The sequence below is a fragment of the Hetaerina americana genome, unplaced genomic scaffold, assembly GCF_022747635.1.
Source record: "Hetaerina americana unplaced genomic scaffold, ioHetAmer1.1.p SCAF_3, whole genome shotgun sequence".
Taxonomy (NCBI): domain Eukaryota; kingdom Metazoa; phylum Arthropoda; class Insecta; order Odonata; family Calopterygidae; genus Hetaerina; species Hetaerina americana.
This window is the reverse complement of record NW_027286874.1, coordinates 18,326,130-18,339,456: the sequence shown is the minus strand read 5'-3', so window position 1 is coordinate 18,339,456 and position 13,327 is coordinate 18,326,130.

Below are 13,327 nucleotides of genomic sequence, written 5' to 3'. Positions count from 1 at the left end.
ATTACTGACAGTTTTTCTCAAATCCAAAAATACTTAAGATAAGAATCACTCCCAGAATCTCACTTCTTCCAAATATTCTTTCCATTTTTTCCACGACCGTTTTCTGCTTTCTCTACCGCTGACGTTTTATTCCTAGGTACCCCTGCCTCTGCCTTGAAGCTGGATCTCCCCTGTGATCACATGTATCAACTGACTCCCTCCCTCTTCGTCTCAATTAACTGTCACAATTTCATCGCACTCACCTTGACCACACCTCAATTCCCCCCACCTATTTTTCACACCACACCCCCATCCCCTGTTTTTCTACCCATGCCCTCCCTCCTCCCCCATTTTCTCGTCCCTTCCATACTCGTCCCCCTCCCACTTCACAACTCTTCGCCACTCCCTGCCTTCAACTGCTGAAGATCTTTTTTTTAATCAATCTCTACCTCCTTCTTCCTCCTCCCTCAATCACACACACAACCTCACCAATCTCTTCCTCCATCCCAGCGGAGGGCTTCGGGCCTGTGTATGTGTGTGTCATGTTTCCTTCTATTTGTGTTTGCGAATTAAGATGCTGAGTCCGCACTTTGCCTCGCCCTTCCCTGCCTATCTCATTTACCTTTTCTCACTCTCAGTTCATGCCTGTCTTTCTCTCTTTCCCTTTCGTTTACTCTCCTTTCAGCCTCGTGCTATTCATTCAGATATAAGATGAGAAAAACTTGATACTTAAAAACCACTTGGAATACCATCGTGTTTTTATGTTAAGGTTTTTGCTTTCTTGAAATAGTATTTTTAATTACGCCAGAAATACTACCTTAAGTATCGTCCGTTTTCTTTACCTCTAAAAATAATTAGAATTCGTTTTCTACGCCATAATTCCACGCGGAGGCGTTACACGCCTTTAAAATATAATTAAGTTTTATCCTCCCTGACATTCTGATTGATTTACATTTCTCGTAATTCTCAGAAGTTAGTTATCTTCCTTTCTGGTATATGATTGAGTGCTTATTATTATGGTAATGATCTTAAAACTCTGACGAATGATGTTTAACAGTCATGTAGTAAGCACCTGTTGTGATTCTATCATATCTCATTTAGTTCATGTTTAATCAATTATTTTTTAGCTAATACTGTTATTTGGCTTTTAAGATCTATTATTAACTTAGAATCACTTTTGAGATTCCCTTTTTAATTTAATTAAAAAGAAATGGCTACGATTTAAAAGCATAAAGAAAACATACGCATTGCATAAAATGATGTCTTGACATCTGAAAAGCAGTATTTGACATCTGCGCGTAAAATCTAAAATTCATTTACTCAGCCACAGTGATGATATTGCAGGAATGAAACCTCTAGTCTCGCCTCTTTGATAACATTTCAACTGGAGTAAGACCTCTCTGGCCATCACTCCTCCCAAAATTAACTTTGGATGGGACATAAAATATAAGAACGAGTCAAGACACTCATAATTGGATGGACGCGATGGCTCGTTGGGTTTTTTTGTATTGTTGGTTGTTGAAACCATTCTAAGTGGGATTTGTAGGGAGAGGGGAGAAAGGGTAGCCTGGAAGGAGTAGGAAGAGGGGGGGAGAAAGGTTTCGGTGGTTTGTGGGAAATGGTGAGGAGTAGCTCTTTATAATAAGGAGAGGAGTTTATCGATAGAATCTTTCGTTCTCCGTCCTTCCCTCTCCTTCCTCTTATTCTCCCTTCCCTCCCCATGTTTTATATAGTCCTCTCTCCCGTGTTCGTGGCCATGGAGATGAATGCGTGGGCGACGGAGTCGCCGCCGGTGTGCGTTTTGAAAAAGAGCGCGCATGCGCGTCTCCCTCGCCTTAATCTGGCACCCACCCGCGGAGATCTTAATTGCGGCGACGGCGGCAGCCTCCTTTTTCCGGGAGGAAATTGTAAAATAAGAAGAAGAAAATCATCCGTTGGCTATTTTTTTCCTTCGCGAGAGGTCGCATTGAGAGTGAAGGAAAAGATGTAAGATTGGAAGATAAAAATACATGGGTAAGGAAGAACAGAGAAGGATGTGTGAATATGGGTTTTTCAGGGTATATTCAAAAGACGGTATTATTCCCAATGTAAAAAGGTGTAGGATATAACGTAAAGGTGTATCAGTCGTAAGTGGCCCTATTTAATTTCGGTATCAAGAGCAAATAGGACGCTCTGGGGATCGTTCCTCTCAAATCAATATGATTCTTCAGAGTGGTTAAAAGTGTAACATTTTCGCTATTGGTGAGCGAGACTAATTACTCTTAACTGAGCGAAAACACGTATTTTTTTGTAATGATAATCGGATAACTATTGAAAACCAATTAAATCTAATCAATACCAGCTACGGGCGAGATGATGATGAAATGTTTGGGCACATACAATGTTACACTTCCTCTTCTTCGGAGTCACTGATTTTTTTCCGTGTATTGACGTAATTTTAGGCTCAGATAGCAATTAAACAATCAAACTATCCTCACTATAGCAATGCCCGCCGTCTCCAACCGCACCCCAACCATCCCTCCCGGTCCTTCGTCGTGTCCATCCGGCGCTAACCACTGACCTTTTGACATGCGGGCTCTCTGTCACCGAATCCAGAGCGAAATATCTCCGCGACAATCTTTCCGCACCAAGTACATTCGCTGCCAAAGAGAGGAAGAGGGAGCGGCGAGGGAGGGAAGAGAGGGAACAGAGGGAGAGAGAGTGAGAGGGGAGCGACATCCCTAACCCATTGTTGCTGGGCACGGGGGCAGTATGAAGCTGATGTCATTTTGGTCCCTTCTCTCTGGGAGTTTTCGCTAGCGCTTTGACCGAATACAAAGGGGAAAACTTCGATTACGTTTTCGAAAAGGGTTTTACGCGTTCATCATGAGGCGACTCAAAATATGACATCAGAGAACAAGAAATTTCCTAAAAGGTACGAGTATGAAGCTCCGAATGTCAGATGCAACAGTTCCGATTTGCCTGACTTATTGTTTAGCTCTCCTATCAGCTCGACTGTCCGCAGCAAAAATAATCTACGGCAGTGACGTCTGATTTATACTCTGCCTGCAATCAGTTGGACGTGCTACGAGATTGCAAGTTTAAATCACTCACTGGCGGTAGATAGTGCATCTGTGTAACCTTAAGGCTAGTTTTCAGGGTGCAATTGTCGGGGTTTAAAAATTGACGTTGATAGCTACAACTAAATTTTATGTGTTCCCGATTCAACAATCGCGAGGAGGTTGTTTTAATTAGCAAACTTGGCAATAGCCATTCGGCTAAATTGTTGATTTCTAGGAGTATATAACGTGTTTCATATCATGGCATGATGAAAAGAAGTTTATTCTCATTCGTCGGGACAATGGTTAAGAGCAGGTCGGAATGCTAAACCATGTGATATATAGTCTTTGAGTTCAAAACTGTTGAAATATCTTCGTATATAAAGGACTTCGGCATTCTGCGGATAAATATTTTCCCAAAGGCAAGGGTTCATCCATCATAGCCCGGTTCATCTTTCTTGCACTCATTCTTTGCCTAAAATTCTATATGGAATTTGATTACAGTGCTAAATACAAGAATAGATGAGGATAAAGTGTCAAGTAATTTTGACTAAAATAGCATCAAGAATTTAAACTTTCACTATTCGAGTTTTTGGTCACTTCTCTTTCGTTACTCGTCTCTTACATTTTTTTAGGTAACCTAGGGTTGTGACAGAGGGAAAAATGTGTTCTACTACAAACATCTTTGTAATATCAAGGGTATAGGATAAGGAAAAGAATAGAGAACTTATAAAAGGGCAAATACAAGGTTATCAAGCAAGTTGGATGGGTAAATTTTTCAGGCAGAAATAAACTTCCTGAACCGGGAATTGAGCGACTTTCATTCGCGATAGTGGACATCATGGACTATCTATTTACGTATTGCAAAGGAGGATTTGTAATCACGAACTTCACAGTGTTTAACCTATATCTCTCTGTATGGACACGGTCTCTTTTTGAGCCTCGGTGTTTCGGGATGTAATGTTGGCGCATGTATTATTTTAAGTTTGCAATTTCTGTTTTTTGTAAATGTCTATGAGTCCAAAAAAATAATCCAAAATGATATCCTGTTGATTCAAAATGCCATACTTACTTCATGTCGCGTGTTAAATAAAATAAGTAGAGTCGCGTGCCAAGTCTTTCCCCGCAAGAGAAAGGTGAATCAGCCTTGAAATATTCAGGAAATAAAATATTTTTAGCTTATTCATTTGACACTTAATTGCATGCTGGCGGTGGAAAAAGACATCCATTTTAACGTCGTGTCCTGCAATGGAGAAAACGCTGAAAAATAGTTAGAGGGGGCGGCGGGGTTCAGGAGGAGGAATGAAGGGAGGGAACGCGAGAGTAAGAAAGACCGGCGCGAGAGATGAGCGCCGTTTGATAACGTGATAATTAGTGAGCGAGTGCCAATTAGTCTTGATGAGTGCATCGGATGGCCGGCAGCTACGAGAGTGGCCCCGAACGCCCCTCGTGTGCAAGCTCATACGCCCGAGCGCATCCCTTCCTAACCCTCCGTCCCATCCTACGGCGCGGTGCCCATTCAAATATCCCACACCCTTGCCGCTATCTTCCCTCTCTCTCCCATCCCACCGCGGCTCAGTAAACTGGCTCCACCCAACGTCCCTAATCGCCCTTCGCTATCCATCTTTATTTCCCTCCGCGCAATCCCCTGCCGAACGTATATATAGCCAACCCCTCTCCTCGCTCCCGACAACCCCCCCCCCCCACACCAACCACACATCTCTGCGTTTTCGAGACTTCGTCCCCAAAGGGGGTGGCGGTTGCCAACGACCACTCGCGACGGTAGAGCACGGGGGAGGGAAAAATCATCTCTCCGACTCGATTACGCAGGAAGAGATGCATGCGGAAGGGGTGCGAAATTTGGAGTTCTTAAAAAAATATAATAATAATGATACACGCAAGCTATGTGGTTTGATATTGCCTTCCATCACGCGCGAGCGTATTCCTCTCGTTCTTAGTGTCCCTCCCTTGCCTTTCCCTCTCTCCCTTGTGATTCCCCATCACCTTCCGTCCTCACTCCCCTCCTATCACTCGGTTCCCTCCCACCACTCCCGCCGGCGCTGCCCCAATCCAGTGCCACTCCTCTCGCGCATACTGTCATGCCATTCCGAGATGAAATGCGCAGTGGTGGGATTCGCCTACCACGCAATATCTGATGGGATGGAAAATGTCTCTATCCACGGTGCGTTATGGTGTTTCGGTTACGTGATTACTGGCTCTCTGTTGAGTAAAATGAGAACGAGAGAGGGAGAAGGGAGCGAGATGATAACGTGCATGAACTCCGTTCGTACGCCTGCTACTCAATAAATTATTAGCTGGTTACATGGGAACCTCCTCAGTCCTATTACCCGCTCGTGGAAGTTATTAAATTTTGGAGATTTGGTTGGCGATGGAGGTATACGGAGACTGGGGAATGATTTTTTTATCTTGCAGAACTTGTCACGTAATTAATCACAGGTACTTAAGTCGATGCATTAGGTTCACTACTGCTAACGCGTCGAGGAGTGACTTAATCACTTGCTCCTCATGATGCTGATTTAATTTGTGCTTTATCTACGCCGTAAAATTTATTCCAGATATGGGTACGTCTATTATTATAGGAAGTATTTAAGCCTGATTTTCTCCCTTTTCATTCATCGCGATCGATTGTCCTTTTTCTCAATTTTCCATCTTCCGTTGTAAAACATGGGCTATTGCATAGCTTATTGTTATTTCTAAAGGAAAATATTATTTTAGCTGCTATAAAACCCTGCATCTATTTCAAATGAGAGAACAGACTTTTTCATCGATTTGACTTATAATTCTGACTTATTTTGCCTAATTGTAGACCCCCTATGTATGCATAACAACAATTAATGATATATTTCCACCTGTAAATTATTTTCAATTATCAGCAGGAGTTTTTTTTGTCACAATAAGTTTCTACAGATTATTTTCATTCCATTTTAATAATAAAATAGTGCATCCCTCAGAAGAGAAATATTTATTAGCGACTCTTAACTAAGAAGAAACGTTTATGCAACCTAAAAGGTATTGGCTGGGAGAAATTATATACCTAGATCAAAAGCCTGCCTTGGTTCATTAGGTTGAATATATTAGTTCTACAATGGTAGAGATATATTAGGTGTATCTAGTGACGATTTGCGTATGTTGAATCTAATCGCCACTAGATTTCAATGCCCGCTTACTTCTCTATGTATTCATGTATTGATTTTTTCAAATCTTTCACAACCAGTTTTATTTATTTCATATGCATAGAGTCATCATCTGTAGTTTCTTTCGTCCACATTTACTCCAATTATTGTCATCAACTGACTATCTGGTCTGAAAATTCATCTGATGAGCGTAATAACTTCTTTTTCGCATAATTAGGTTTTATCTTTGTAGATTTTCTTAGTTACTCGATACATCGACTTGGTCATTACCATTTTGTCGATTATTAGTTTCTCAACTGATTCAACTTTCTAACTTTGTCTATTCATTCAAGAAGTTAATATCATTCTATCTAGAGAAGATATTTTCTAAATCTGATGCTTTGGACGTTTTGCTTTAGGTACTAGGAATTAATATTTGTTTCTCCTTGCATCTAAGGAACGGAAGATTTTTTCTTGGTGAAAATTTTCTTTTTATGCATTCTTCCTTATGCACTTACCATGTACGTCCTTCTTTTCCGTCGCCGCCTATTATCAAAATGTTTCTAAATGTCAAGCATTGAAATGCCTGATATCTTCGTCATTTTGTTATTCTACAGCAATCTCTTTTCTTCCCTTCATACATCAATTTACACTCACTCATCAAACTCCTTTACTAAGCAAATATTATTTTCAAGTTCTCCTCTTATCAGTCGTCCATAAAACGCAGCATATCGGCATTTTTTAACGTCGAATTGCGTCTTTAAGCTTCTTTCTCTTTTCATTCAGTTGATATATCGGAAACTGAAAATAGCGAAATATATTACATCGGTTTTGAAATGCGTTTTTCCGTAAATTTGATACCACATTGATATTTATTAACAAATCCCACGCGCTTTTATTATAATTGCCAATTGATCGTGTTTTCTCTTGTGTAGTCGTTCCTTTAAATAACAAGGTAGTTTCGTAAGATGTCATTGATTTTACAGGAGATATATTTAGATGGTTAATGAGTGGGAATTTTAATATAAATTTATGCTCTTATTAAAAAGGAACCCCTATATATAAAGAAAAAGACGAGGTAGGCAGTGGTGCTAATAGTGCGAGTGCAATTAAATAATGAATAAATCAATGAGTGTACTTTTGAGAATACATATTCTTTGAGACTCCGATTATTCAAATTGCGGAAAATCCTTTGATTTTACGCGCCATTATGTACAAATGCCCATGCCCTCCACCATCTCCAGAACGTTCAACCCTCGTCGCATCAAAGAGACGACTGCCCCCATTCGACCAACTTCTGCCTAAAATTTGTACCTACACCCTTTTGATCCTGTGAATCTCTTTGCAATTGCCGCTTCTCAAATCCATCCTCCCAACTCTCCACTTAGTTCCTTCGCGCAGCGTGTCAAAATGGAGTTGACGCTGCTCTTCCCGTCACTTTCAGACGGCACGATAGGAAAGACGGTTGGTTCCCTTCGTCTACATCCCGACGTCCTTTATGTAATACGTCCCTCCCTCCATTCCTCTCTATGAACGTGCTCGTTTATCCCACACCTCCTTTCAATCCATATCCTTTCTTTCCTCTCAGTTCCGTGAGCACCCCGTAGGGCCCTTTGCCCTTAACGAATCCTTTCGACAAATGCCATCCCACGCCCCCGGCAAAACGTGCGTACTTGTCTTCCCTCAGTTTTCCATGCGCTCCCACTTTATACCCTTCTTCCATAGCCCGCCCCACTTGCCCGAAAACTCCCCCTCGTTTCCATTCTCCCGCTCTACCTTATCTCGTCCCTATCTCATCTCGAGTTCTCCGCCTCCCCTAGCCCTCCTCTGGCCTATCCAGAAGGGTCCCCTTACGATTCTATAGAATCTAATGCACGGCCAACAGAAACGCAGATGGCAGGCGTCCCTATTACAGACATATTTTTTTGGATTTCCTCATGTTCGCATTTGTGTACTCACGGAGGGCTTAAGAGGTGCGCTTTATGACATGCTTATTTCTTAAATTTCTACTCTGGCTGGCATAGAGTGATTCGTAGGATATTCGTTTCATTTGTTTCTGCGCCATGAAGCGTTGATAATGGTCAATTACTAATTTTATTTACGATAGTTACAATTTTTAATTTCATCGTGCATTTCGCCACGGCATAGAATTGGTATGACAAAGAATCGATTTAAGAGTATCCGTTCTTTTTTCCCACGAGTGAATGACGGGCTGAGATAAAAATTTCGATTTGGAGCGACAGTCAAATGACTACGGATTAATAATTTGAACCAGGTGTGTGCACAATGGTAATAGAACGCCCCATGCTGGCCAAAATATTTTATGAATTGTGAATCCTTTTTTTACGGCCAATGGATACTCAGTCGACCGTAAAGAAGTAAATAAAAGGATATTGAAACACCGAAAAAAGGAAACAGAGATAGTGTCTCTCTGAGAGATCGTGGTTCATTCATATGGTTAATTCATATCGTTACTAAATTTTGTTTCGCTGTGTTCAAAGTAAGCGTTAGGCTACGCTGCAAGAACACATGCTTATATTAGTGTATGTTTCTGTATATATCTATTTAATGTAATGCGGAGCATGATAAGTGCCATCAAGTTTTGTGAATGTACAAGTAGAGGCGAATAGCAATATCTAGTATTAATATATTTTTAAGTTCTTCGGTGGATAAGCTACATATACATAATATCCCGCAAGCCGTCGCAAGGGCGTGTGGCGGGGGGTGCTTGGTCACCACCCGTGAAAAGGAACAAAACCACATGCAAAATCAACACATACATGCAAAACTACGTCCACAATGGCGTACACACTCATGCAAAAATCCCTTCATCCCACACGCATGCAAACACTTACACCATCATTCAACAATTGCACCCCAGGATGCAGCCTGAAATCCATCCAACAACGCGTAAGCCAGCATATGAAAAGTAAGACGGCGAAACTCCACTACCACGTAAACATGCAACATAAAACGCTTTCCTTCCAAGGGACACAGGTAGGGAACGTGACCCAACGCTGCAGGTAACGGGCGCCCCCCCCCCCACGGAGAGGGACGATAGAGCTAATATCACTCCATAGGTAAAATCATATTTTAGGAAGCGGTATTTACACCATAACTTACAAAAAACCATGGTGTTTCAGTACCAAAACCACAATCTTCGGATAAGCAGGTGGAGTCATCACCAAGCGGACTCCTAGGAATATCTTCTGAGTGATAACAGCCATTAGAGAGTAAAAGTAAACCGGTTCAGAGACAATGGTTATTATAACTACGTATAATCAAGACATTGACTATTTAAAGGATAATTAAACCGTTCAAGATATCGTCTTTTATAATACAAAAAGCTAGGGTAGAGTTGGAAAGTTTAATAAGTACCTCACAGTTGCGTGTGGGGTACTTACTCTTCAGTTATATGGATATACACGTATACGGTAAATTCGTTGAGATCTGAAATTTTTTTCTTACTACGGGGACGATATTTATTTCCCCGAGTGGGTTCACCGTGAATGTATTTGAAGTTCTATGAGGAATTTGACTGGTCAATCGAGATCGATGCAGAACCCCCATAGTTTCCACAGATCCTAGTTAGCCGGCAATAACTATTGGTTTCAGTATTCGAAACAAGTCATTCATAATAAAAAAACTAACAAAGTTGCAAGTATCTTAGTGCCATGAACCTGAGCTTTCATGCGCCTAAGCGTCCACTAGTGAAAGGAAAGGGATCACATGACATATAATATTTCTCCGTTAAAAGTTACTGTCGTGGCATCTCCTTCAATTTCTTGGAATAGGAATCATAGAGTTTAAAGTTTGGCGTTTTGCTGAAGAAAACAGATTCCGTAGAGATAGCCTGCGGTAATTCACAGATCCATAAACATTAATTACAGATTCAGAAATTATTCATACACAGTAAAACTATTTCCTTTCCGACGATTCAAAAATGTGACAGAAAATAAGAACCAGGCTTTTGAAACAGAAATGAGAATTTTTTTCTCTTAGCCTACTTAACCTCTATTCTAACCTCTGAGATGCTTTATTTCGCCTTTTAGGTTAAAATTATCAAAAAATTACGGTAGTATTAATTAACCTTGAAAATCTCCTTATGAAACTAAATTTAAAAAAAGTATTAAAAAAACAACTGAGGTCCTCTTTAACATATGGATGAGGAAAAAAATAATGCAGCAGAGAAAGGGAACCCTCCCGCCATGTCCTTTTCTTCAGGGGATTGAAGGGAGAAATAAAAATGGAGAAAGAGAGGAAATCCCCAGAGATGGTTGCGATTAGATGTCTCAGGAACGGGACTTCACCAGAAGGACTCAACCGAGACATAAAATTCTTCTCTGATTCTATTCTAAGAGCGAGAGGAGCCAGAGTGCGGCTCGTTCTCATTCAATTATAAGATGCGAGATTTAATAGCAGGGTTTACAAATGCGAGGGAGTATTTGATAATGGACGAAGAAAGAAGGAATTTCAGAGGAACAGAAGGGAAATAAAAGCCTGATTCAATAGAATGATGCGAAAAGTTCTCTTATCTACGTCTTCCTTTCTTCCTAGAAGAGCGGAATGCTATGCTTGAATTCTCGAGTTGAAGGGTGGCGTGGCAGGCACACAGAAGAAGTCTTCCTCCTGCCATCAACATCTTCTCTGCTCTCTAATCCCTGCTCCGCTTCAACTGTGCAGGTTGAAGAGAGGAACACACTTTACATATTTCTATTATTGGTACATGGGCATTATTACCATGGGCTATTTACCGCTGAAAATACTCTCCGTCAGTCTTTCACAATGGTCTTAATTTTTAAATATTTGTCTTTTTTATATTGTTCTTAATAATAAATAACATTATTCTGGGTAGAGCCAAAATTAATTTATTATAGTCATTTTTGCGAAGACGCATCATACGTGATTACTTACGTGATAAGCCCGGCGAACAAACCGCCCATACTCGTCTGCACAGTGAATTTTGCTGGTAATTGAATTTTGCCATTCATGTGTTACTCTGTGCAGTAGGTATCTTTAGGTTTGTCCCAAAAATTGTTGGATATAAAAATTGGTTCTTTACTAAAGATACAGGAATCGCCAAATATTGCTCCTATAGTTGTGCCACACTTCGGTACAGAAGGCCAGTTTATGTATTCAGTGCTAAATTCTTACGCTTTGCCAAAATTTTAGTGAAGGCCATTAGTTTTATTTTTTACCTTCGTCATATAATAATTTTTATCTTTCATTTGATATATATATATATATATATATATATATATATATATATATATATATTTTATTAGGTAATCTACCGGTTAAGGTAGGTTTTTGGATGGACATTATATATATATATATATATATATATATACTTATATATATATATATATATATATATATATATATATATATATAATACGTATATGAGTTCCTTCTTTCCTTAGAGGAAGTTGGTTTGGCCCCAGATACTGCTAAGAAATTTAAAATTATTATCTAGGTAGAAAGTTATTATGTTTTCTAATTTAATGATATTAACCAGCATGACGTTGAACATAAAAAAATTATAAGTAATCTTCACTCGTAATTCGTTAAAATCCAAACTATATTGAAGTTAATAAACCACAGTTATTAAACCGAACGTTGGTTACCTAATACTAAATCCGACATCGGGTGTATTCACTCTTCAGCATAGGGTGGCCAGTTCCTTTCCTCCTGCTGCACATGGTTTTCCAGAACGTTCTGGTGCCCGAAAAATTTCGCAGCTCGGATCATGCTGAGGGCGCTTAGAGGTAACTCTGTGGAATCGCACCCGGAACATCCGGTTAGTAGCCCTGCGCTCTACCCACTGGAATATCACATCCCCCTGAAGATTATTATATCATTACACTTCATTCCTCCTTATAAATGGCTGAAATCAGATTAATGTTTTATAGCTGGTGATGGGCCAGTGACTAAAGTAGAAGAAAATATTAATTGAGCATAGTATTCCTAAAAATGTCTTATTGTTTATGAGTATTAATAATTTGTAAAAAATTGTCAACATTTAGTTTCGAAAAAAAATCACGAATATCATGTAATTATACGGAACCTTGGTAGTGTCATAATAATAATTTAAAATGCATTTACTTCATGGCAACAGACTACGATATCAAATGAGTAATTAAAAAATTCCGTTTAATTCATAGTGGAAATTGAAATTTATGCGATAAATGTAATTTGGGAGACGCGGGACCAAACTCTTTGGTTTTGATCTAATTCCTCATGTTGTATGATTTATTGCTGCAGATTACGTGAACCACGATGTGTTGCGGACCGAGAGATTTTATGGTGGCAGTAAGATGGCGAGATGACGCCATAGCGTGGGAGGAAGGGTATAAGATGGAATGAGATATTCATATATATATATTTATGCTCCCGAGTAATTGTTCCACGAAGAGGATCCCGGAGGGCGTTCGTCTGTCTCCACCCTACGTCGTCGCTTCGTGAACGGGGAAGCAGTACTTACGGGGGAGAGTGGGGGACGCTGGTGGGGATGGAGGGGGGCGGCGAGATGAGGACGGCGAGGGTGAGAGAAAGATGCAAGGGTAGGTCGGAAGGGTTTCGCCGCAATAGAAATGAGGATGGCGCGATGGACGGGCGCGATAGTGGCTGATGAGATGCATCACTACAAAACCCCACCCCCATCCCCTACCTCGTCCTCCTCTCCCCTCAGAATCGGTCGCTTGCCTCCCTTTTCCAGGGGCCCCGCAGACACCCTGCCCCCTTTTGACCCTCTCACCCCACGTCACTCCCTCTGCCGAGGGAAATCTCACTCATACCCCCTTTTTTCATCTTTCGTTCCCTCTTCTTGTCCTCTCTCCCCATCCGCCCCCGAAATTCTGTCATTCTTCGATCCCTTATCGCTCTTCCGTTGCTCTCATAGTTTTCTTCTACTTTTCCTTCCTCCCTCTCTCTTTTTAACACCACGGACTACATTTACGGCTATGCATGTCAAGGGCATGGTACAGTCACAATTAATTGCAAGACTGCTTGGTTTTTCACTTATAATAGAGCGGTTGTTTCCTCTAGACTGTAAGAATCATCGCGATTGTGCTCCCCCGGATTATGTGTCTGTGTTTATGAGATAATTTCTTATAGAGCGTTAATCGAAATTCCAAAACGAAATGAATACTTGTATAATCCGTAATGCTTCTAGAG